Genomic DNA, 7665 nt, shown 5'->3' on the forward strand with positions numbered 1-7665 from the left:
AAGGCTGGGAACCGCTGGCGTAGCACATGCAAGGTCTTGGCTTCTGTCTTCAGCACAAGAAAATACATAGGAGGGAAGCCTCGCAGCTGGGTTCAGGGCATCCAGTTCCTTTCTCCTGGCTGCATACACAGCTCTGCTGACTGTGCTGCGAAGCATCTAAGCCCTCCCTCATCTGTGGGTATTTAGGATACTTCCAATCTGCTGCTGCCACACAGAGCGCCTCAGCAAACAACCTTACGCGGAGCCATATATCACTTTTCATTCGTGACAAGCATCTAGAGGACACATTCCTAGAAGAACACGCCAGGTACAAGGGTGTGTGGCTTCGGAATTTGAACATTCTCACAAGAGTTCCCAAAGCGTCTACAGGGTCCTTGTACTGTGGCCTCAGAGTAGCTGTGGAACCTGCTACCCTTTGGGGGTGAAAGGTCATGTCGAGCTTTCCCTGGCATTTGTGTGGTGACGTCTCATTTGTCAAGAGACCCTTTCTGCCCTCCTTTTGTGTTGGTTATCTCTGCCCACTTTTGTTGTCTTTGTCAATTTTTTTTCTTGTTGGGTTGTAAGAGCTCTTTATATATGGGGAAACTGGTCCTTATGTTTCTTTTGTGGCTTTGGGTTCTTCTGGGGGTTGTGGATGGAACTGTGAAGTTCTGGGTATCAAATGGATGGACACCATTTTTCTCTAGGCATTTTTTTTTTTTTTTTTTTTTTTGGGTAGTGTGTGGAAATGCTCTTTCACACTCCAGCTTTCTGCAGAAGTAAGATCTCACTGAACCAGTGGATAGAAAGTCACCTCGCCCTCTGGGTAGGCCCCTGGTCAGTCTGCAGAAATCATGTGAGCAGCTCTGAGCCTGGGGTCCCACATGTGCCCAATGGGAGAGAGCTTACTCCTCTCGAACTGTTCTAGGCTCCCTCATCCTCATCTCAGGAAAGACAGCTGTCATGGCTGCATCTGGTCCTAGGCAACCTTGTCAAGGAGGCCCGTGTGTGTTTCGTGTGTGTGTGTGTGTGTGTGTGTGTGTGTGTGTGTGTGTGTGTAGGAACCTGTGTGCAGGGAGCAGATAATAAGAATATTTAAAAAGCCAAGGGCAAACTGGACCTGATGACACACACCTATAGTTCTGTTACTCAGGGTGAGAAGACAGGAGGAGGAGGAGGAGGAGGAGGAGGAAGAAGAGCGAGGCAAATGATGAAGAGGAAAAGGGGAGGAGGTAGCAAAGAGGTAAAAGAGCGAGCGAGCTTTCTTTTCTTTGTTGAGACTCTGATAAACCACAGGGCAGACAACTTTGCCTTTCTGGAAATGACATTTGTAGTCGCACACCACTACATAAGTTCAGGTACCCTGCTGGCTCCCTTTGGACCCCAGGGTATGTGAAACCCTGGAGCAGGGTCGGGTGCCTTGGCGACTGGCTTCACAGGCCCTCCTCTATAACTTCTCAATAGGGTTGGGGGGGGGCGTGTCAGGGATGTATGTGTATGTGCTTCCTGCCAAAACTGATGTTCTTCGTGAGGATGGGCTAAGGGATGGATTATGGGGTGTGCCCATTAGGTATGAAACTACTCTGCAAACATGTGGGTACAACATACATAATGTCTACACTGGAGCATTCTCTGGGGCACACATGCCTGCTGGTGACACGATTCAGGAGAATGGGAGAGGAAGGGAGGGATTCGGGGGGGGGGTGGTGGAGGGGATAAGAGAGACAGGAGAAAGCAGCAGAAGCCAGTTTTCCTTCTGCCTCATCCCTGTGACTCTGGTCTGGGGTTAGCGTTGTGGCCTTCCCAGCTTGAGGGGTGCCTGGCTTTTTTTTTAAGACCCTGGGAATGAGGGTCTCCTTTTCAATGTGTGTGTGTGTGTGTGTGTGTGTGTGTGTGTTGAGGGGTGAGAGTAGACATACAGGACAGTCTAAGGGGCAGTGTTTCTCAGCAGGGATGGCTCCTGGAGAAGTCATATCCCAGAATGCTGGGAGGTGGGGGGCAAACGGTGGAATAGTCCGTGTTACTGACAGCTAGCCCAGCAAAAGTGACCCTAAAAAGCAGGCTTCAGGCCTTCAGTCCCCAGCCAGGTTCTCTTGAGGTCTGAGTGCCTGAGCAAGGGTAGACCCACAGCTCCGTCCTTGACCACTATGTTCTGTGTCCAAGAATCCACCAGAAAGACGATAGACCCTCCTCTACCTTCCATCCCTACTGGAATCTCACTCCTCAGGATTCCAAAGGGAAAATGGGGCTGGGAGAAGCCTAGGGTCCAGCCAAGTGTGGGCTGCCTGCCGGTGCCGCAGGCTGGATGGAGTTTATAGCCTGCTGAAGAGTCGCAGAACAGGCCACAGCACCGGAGCTTGGGGATGCTCATCCTGGTCCTCAGGCCGCTCTGCTCCAAGCTTCATTCCAAGCTATTCCCATGCCGGTCCTTGGCGGTCTGGCAACCCAAGGGGCGAGTCCCGCCCCCCCCCAACCTCCCCTCGCCCCTTACTATGTATACTTGGCTGCACTCTGCGGCTCCAGCCCCCTCGCCCTGCCTTCGTTGGCATTGCTTCCTGAAGCCTGGCTCTTGAGAGTGCTCCAGCTAGGAGGAGGCGTCCAAAAAGGGTTGCACCCACTCTCTGCCCAAAGGGGGGTCCTTCAGCTCCGCAAGCGCACGGAGGCTCGGAAGCTGTGCGCAAGGCCTTAACCCGGCGAGGGCGCTCTTGAACCTGATTTTGATTTTTAACCCAATGACAAAGCTACTGGCTGGGGAAGGGGTGCGGTAGAGAATGGGATACCAGCGGGCTCCCTCAGTGTTCCCGGAACCATGAAGGGGGCAGGGCGGACTGCCCCTTGGATACCCGGAGAACACAGTACCCCCCCCCCCCCATCACACACACACACACACAGGCTAGTGGGAGGGGAATCCACTACTCGGAACCTTCCGGGAATGGAAAGGTGCCAGGCTGATCTCACGCCTCCAGGTCTCTCAGCCCAAGGGGGGTGTGTGTGTGTGACATGCAATACAGAGAGGAGGGACTGTGTAGGGGGTCGGTGATCTTAGGAGAGAGCAAGTCCCTGGTGGGAAGAGAGAATGTTGCATCTTGGAGGGCCTGCCAACCTTGTACCATCTCAGAGTCTCCCCTCCCCGCCGCCCGCCCCTTGAGACAATCGTCCCTGCGGGTGGGGCTGTGACACGCGCGCTTACACAGGGTCTGACTTCGGGGTCAACTTCTACATGGCTTCTTGCGTGTGCGTGTGTGTGCACAGGCGTGACTGTACGCGCGTGCACATCTCCGCCTCTCGTACCCACCTCCCATCACCACGAAGGGTCCCAACCCCATGATACTCGGGGACTTGGGCTCCACGGCTCTCAGCTCAGTGGCCTGGGACGAGGGCAGGGGACGCAGGCGAGGCCAGGAAAAGGAGGCGAGGCTGTGTTGCGGTGTTCTGAGATGTACCCCCGGCTCCAGCCAACTTCCCCTCGGGGAGCCTTGATCCCCTCCCGGGGCAACCGATGGACGTGCAGCGGCCCCCGCCCCTGCTCCGGTCCCCTCCCCGCGCGGCTCCCACGTCCGACCTGCCTCGCGCTCACAAAATGAACCACCGCCTCGCGTCGCAGCGGCCGCTGCCGCCGCGCCCGCTTCCGAGCTCGAGAGCCGGAGCCGCCCGGCCCCTTCGTCGTCGCCGGCGCCGCGGCCGCCCCGCCTGCCCGGCTGGTCCCGGGCTGCTCCGATCGCGCGGTCCCCGGCTCTTGACGCAGTGAGCGCCGCAGCCCGGCTCCCGCAGGCTCCTCTCCGCTCCCGGCGAGAGGCCGATTCCCAACCCGGCGGGCTCCGGGAGGGGCGGGCAACGCGGGAGGGGGAGGAGGTCTGTCTGGAACCAGCAAGAACCCCGAGGAGGAAGAGGAGGAGGAAGCAGGGGCAGCCGCCGGCGCCGCCACCGCGGCGCTCCGGGGACTTGGGCGCGCGCGCTCTGCTAGCCGGCGACCGAGCTGTCAGCCCTGGGGGCCAAAACCCGGTTCAGGTAGGAAGGGGTGTGCAGCGGGTGGGGGTCCCCTCTGCCGCAGACGTGGGGTCTTCAGGTCCCCGCCCCTGGAGGGGGAGGGGCAGGAAGGATGCGCTCTCGCCGGCTTCCCGGGTGGCGAGGGAGTCCCCAACGGCTCCCGCAGCCCTGCTTGCCCCTATCGCCCAGTCCCCCTCTCCTTGACCTGGCCGTCCGCACCTGGGCCGAGTCCCCTCCTCACCCGTGGGGTTTCAGATGCGGCGCGTTTAGTCTGAGGCTCCAGGGCGCCCCCCACTCAGCCGCCTTCACAAAACGGGTGTACCCGAAGTTCTCGATCGCCGATCTCTGGCCGGACAAACTTCCCTCCCGGACTACGCAGATCAGAGAGCCCAGGCTTGGGTCCCCCGCCCCCACCTCGGATTAGGAAGCACCACTGAAGACCCGAAACTTTGTAGAGCGTGCTGTCTAGACCGCGGTGGGGTCGCCTTGCTGTAGGGTGCATGGGGCGGCAGTAGTGCCCTAAGTTGGCCCAGAAGCTGCCTGCCCCCACTCCAGTCCGAATACCTCCACTGTAGTTCAAAGAGGAGAAAAAGTGGTGGTGGGACCTTGCCTTCATTCTGCACACTGGTCTCCAGGCGCTGGAGCCGTGGGAAGGATAAAGTAAGACCCGCACCCGCACCCCAGCCGGGCTCAGTCCAGCTCCCAGTAAGGAACTGGCTTCTAGATATTAATAGGCGCCTCTGACAAGAGCCTGTAAGGATTGGGAAAGCCACTGGGCTGGCTGGGTTTGGCCGCGAGGTGCTTCCAGACCTCAGCCAGAGGTTGACCCCTCCTCAGTTTTTATGGGTCTCATTCCGTCGCCTGCCCACTCCTCTTCTACTCTCTCTCCTTAGACTTTGAGGTGTCACCTCCCACTTCCCTAACTTTTTCTCTTCCCAGACAAGCCTGCTTTGGACTGTGACCACCCGGAGTCATGAGTCCAGGCTGATGTCTCAACACCCAAACATTCTTTCTGCCCCCCCGGCCCCCATACACATAAGGGGATGGGAGTGAAGTCTCCCGGTAACCCTACCAGGCGTGAGCTGGGATCACCCCCAACCAGTTTCGAGTCCTTGCGACCCATCGCCCACGCATGACACATTCACTAGCAGCTGCCTAGGGGCTGTGGAGAGCAGACAAGCTCTCTAAGGAGAGCTTGCGAAGATCCTGGAAGGGTTTGGGGGCGAAGTGCTCTGTTCCCTGTAAGGGAAGGAGCCAGCGTCTTCTTACCTTCCCCCCACCCCCACCCCGTGCCTCCTTCCTACACCCTGAGGTATCTGGAGATTTCTGTGCCCTCTCCACCTCACCCCAAGACTCAGGTCAGAGTCTGAGTGGGCACTAGTATTTGGGAACAGGGGGAGTTCTTCCTGTCTAGGATGGGAGGTTGCTGAACCCTGACTCCAAACAGCTCGGAGAATCTTTGTCCCAAGGGTGCTGGGGCCCCGCCCCCTTCGGGTTCATCGCTTCCGAGCCCGCTTCAGCACCTCAGAGCTTGGAGAGCTGAGGTGGCACATCTTTTCCGCTTCTCTGGGTCTGGGGAGAGGCAGGGGGCGTGGAACACAGTGATGGATCCCTGACAGATGTCCTCGCGTGGCGGCGCCGGCGTCTCTGTGATAGAATTAATGGCTTACAAGCAAACGGCCGATTTGTTTGGCCCCGGGGGAAGGGCGGCCCCAAGGGACTCCCGGATCTTGGTTACAACCAGCTGAACAGCTGGGAGATTGGGGGACATGACCTGGAGGGTCTAAATGACCCTCTACTGGTCAACCCTAATTTTCAGTCTCGCCCCCCTCACAGCTGGATGCTCCAGCATTGGATGTCCTGGGGCCCTTCCCACCGGAAGAACGACTACCCGTGTTTTCCCTCTTTCAAGCTGACCTCTTGGGACCTTCCTGCCCCTCCTGCAGACGGCTGAGCCTGGGAAGCCACAAATTTACCTTGAGGGTGGGCTTGTACTGGTCAAGGGAGCTCTGGGGACCAGGTCCTCATCTTGCTTTATTCTTTGTGGAAAGGGTCAGAGGAGCAAAGTCCAGAAGATGAACCTAGGGTGACGCACTACCACAGCGCTTAAGACACAACCCCCAAATCTCGGTTTATTACCAGACCTGTAGCAGTGTTAGGGGAACCAGGCCAAGGGGAACCCTAGAGATATGGGGAATCAGACCCCTGTCTTGGAGTCTGCTTTCAGAGACTGATGGTAGGGGTGGCGTGCCCCTCTTCCGCCCCCCCCTCCCCACACAGAACTGTCCAGACCCAGAATACCATCCAAGAGCGACCAGGAGACCCCAGGCACAATCCTGTCCCTGTAGATCAGCCATAAAGCTGGGAGGGAAGTGTGTCTTATACCTTCCACCCCAGGTCCATGGGCCATGGCCTAGAACACTCAGGCTAGCAATATTTATCTATGTAATACCCTTGTCCTGGACCCTGGCCATGTCAGGAGGCCAAGTTGGGGAAACTACATACATCTCAGATGCCCCAAGGGCCCTGCTGCTCTTTTGAGTCTGACCTGACCCTGCCTGGTTACAGATTTCCAAGACACAGTGACTGTGTCGGCTGTCCGTTCCTGAGAACCCCACTCAGTAAGCACTAGGAGAATACAAAGTCCTCAGTTTCCAAGTTCAGCCGGTGCTTGAAGGCCTGGCAGAAGGAAGGTAGGTAAGAGCCCATCTCCCTCTTTCAGTTCCTGTAGGTGCACAGGCCAGGAGGGAGCCCAGCCCTGCTACCCCCCCCTCCCCGCCCCAGCAGAGTCAGTCCATACACAGGACTGGTTGGTGCTATGGGCGTTCATTCACTTTCCTTCTTCGGTCCCCACACACTATAGGATTTATCTTGATTTGCTCTGCCTCTGAATTGAGTCAACTCTTTTGTATGCTCGGTGAATTGCCCAGCTGCTGGCGAAGAGCGGAGGAGCGGGGAGAGAGCGTGCCGGGGGTACTGAGGCCGGGAATCAGGAGCGGGCGGGGGACAGGAAATGGGGAGGGGGGCGCCGCGTGGGGACGAGATGGGCCGTGTGGGGAGACTGGATCTGCCAGAGGCACCGGTGGGGCTGCGAACAGAATTTATCGAGGACGCTGTCAGAGTCGTACTGTCCAGAGTAAGGAGTCCATAGAGCTCCCAGGCTTGGCTTTTCCTGGGCCCGGTGGCCTGAGGCAAGCCTCTCCTGACTCGGTTTCTCTCCTGGGGCTTCCTCACAGGCAGCCTCACGTCAGGAATGGTAGGCTAAGCTGCAGGGGTGCAGGAGAACCAGCCCTTCAAGTCCTCGCAGAGGTTGGGGTGAGTGAGTGAGTGAGTGGAGGGGGTGTCAAAGCCAGGAGTGTCGTCAGGAGTGTCGGTCTGCGACCTTAGGTCCGAGCTGGTCGGGATCTGGGCCAGATCAATGGGAAGACCTGGGTCCCAAAGAGATCTTGGTGTGTTTGGCGGTGAGGGGGTCGTGCGAGGCCCCTGCTGAGGCAGCAGATATCCCCTCCTCCCTTTTACTTAGACGTTCGGCAAGGACTGTCAGGATACCCTCTGGAGCTTCCTCGATCCCCAGCTCTGGCAAGCAGGATCCCGAGGGCGATCCAAGCAGAGGGGACCGGGAGGCGGGGAGGAGGGAGGGCGCGCGGCTCTCGCTGCCGGACTGAGCGGCGGCCGAGCGGGTGGAGGGAGCCGGCTGGT

The 7665-nt window shown here is 58.2% G+C and overlaps 1 protein-coding gene across 5 annotated transcripts in view; it reads left to right on the forward strand.

Annotated features, from left to right (window-relative positions):
* Positions 1-3164: 3164 nt before the first annotated feature.
* The window catches only part of Elfn1 (extracellular leucine rich repeat and fibronectin type III domain containing 1), a 67634-nt gene continuing 63133 nt past the window's right edge, over positions 3165-7665 (forward strand). For 2 of the 5 annotated variants that reach the window (XM_031338510.1, XM_031338515.1), the window contains exon 1: positions 3165-3987. The gene's annotated coding sequence lies outside the window, so the exon portion shown is untranslated. Of the gene's footprint in view, positions 3988-6534; positions 6660-6980; positions 7103-7202; positions 7282-7665 lie in introns of those variants that run through there. The other 3 variants (XM_031338514.1, XM_031338512.1, XM_031338513.1) reach the window with 3 other exon arrangements.

This window comes from Mastomys coucha, unplaced genomic scaffold (assembly GCF_008632895.1).
Source record: "Mastomys coucha isolate ucsf_1 unplaced genomic scaffold, UCSF_Mcou_1 pScaffold22, whole genome shotgun sequence".
Taxonomy (NCBI): domain Eukaryota; kingdom Metazoa; phylum Chordata; class Mammalia; order Rodentia; family Muridae; genus Mastomys; species Mastomys coucha.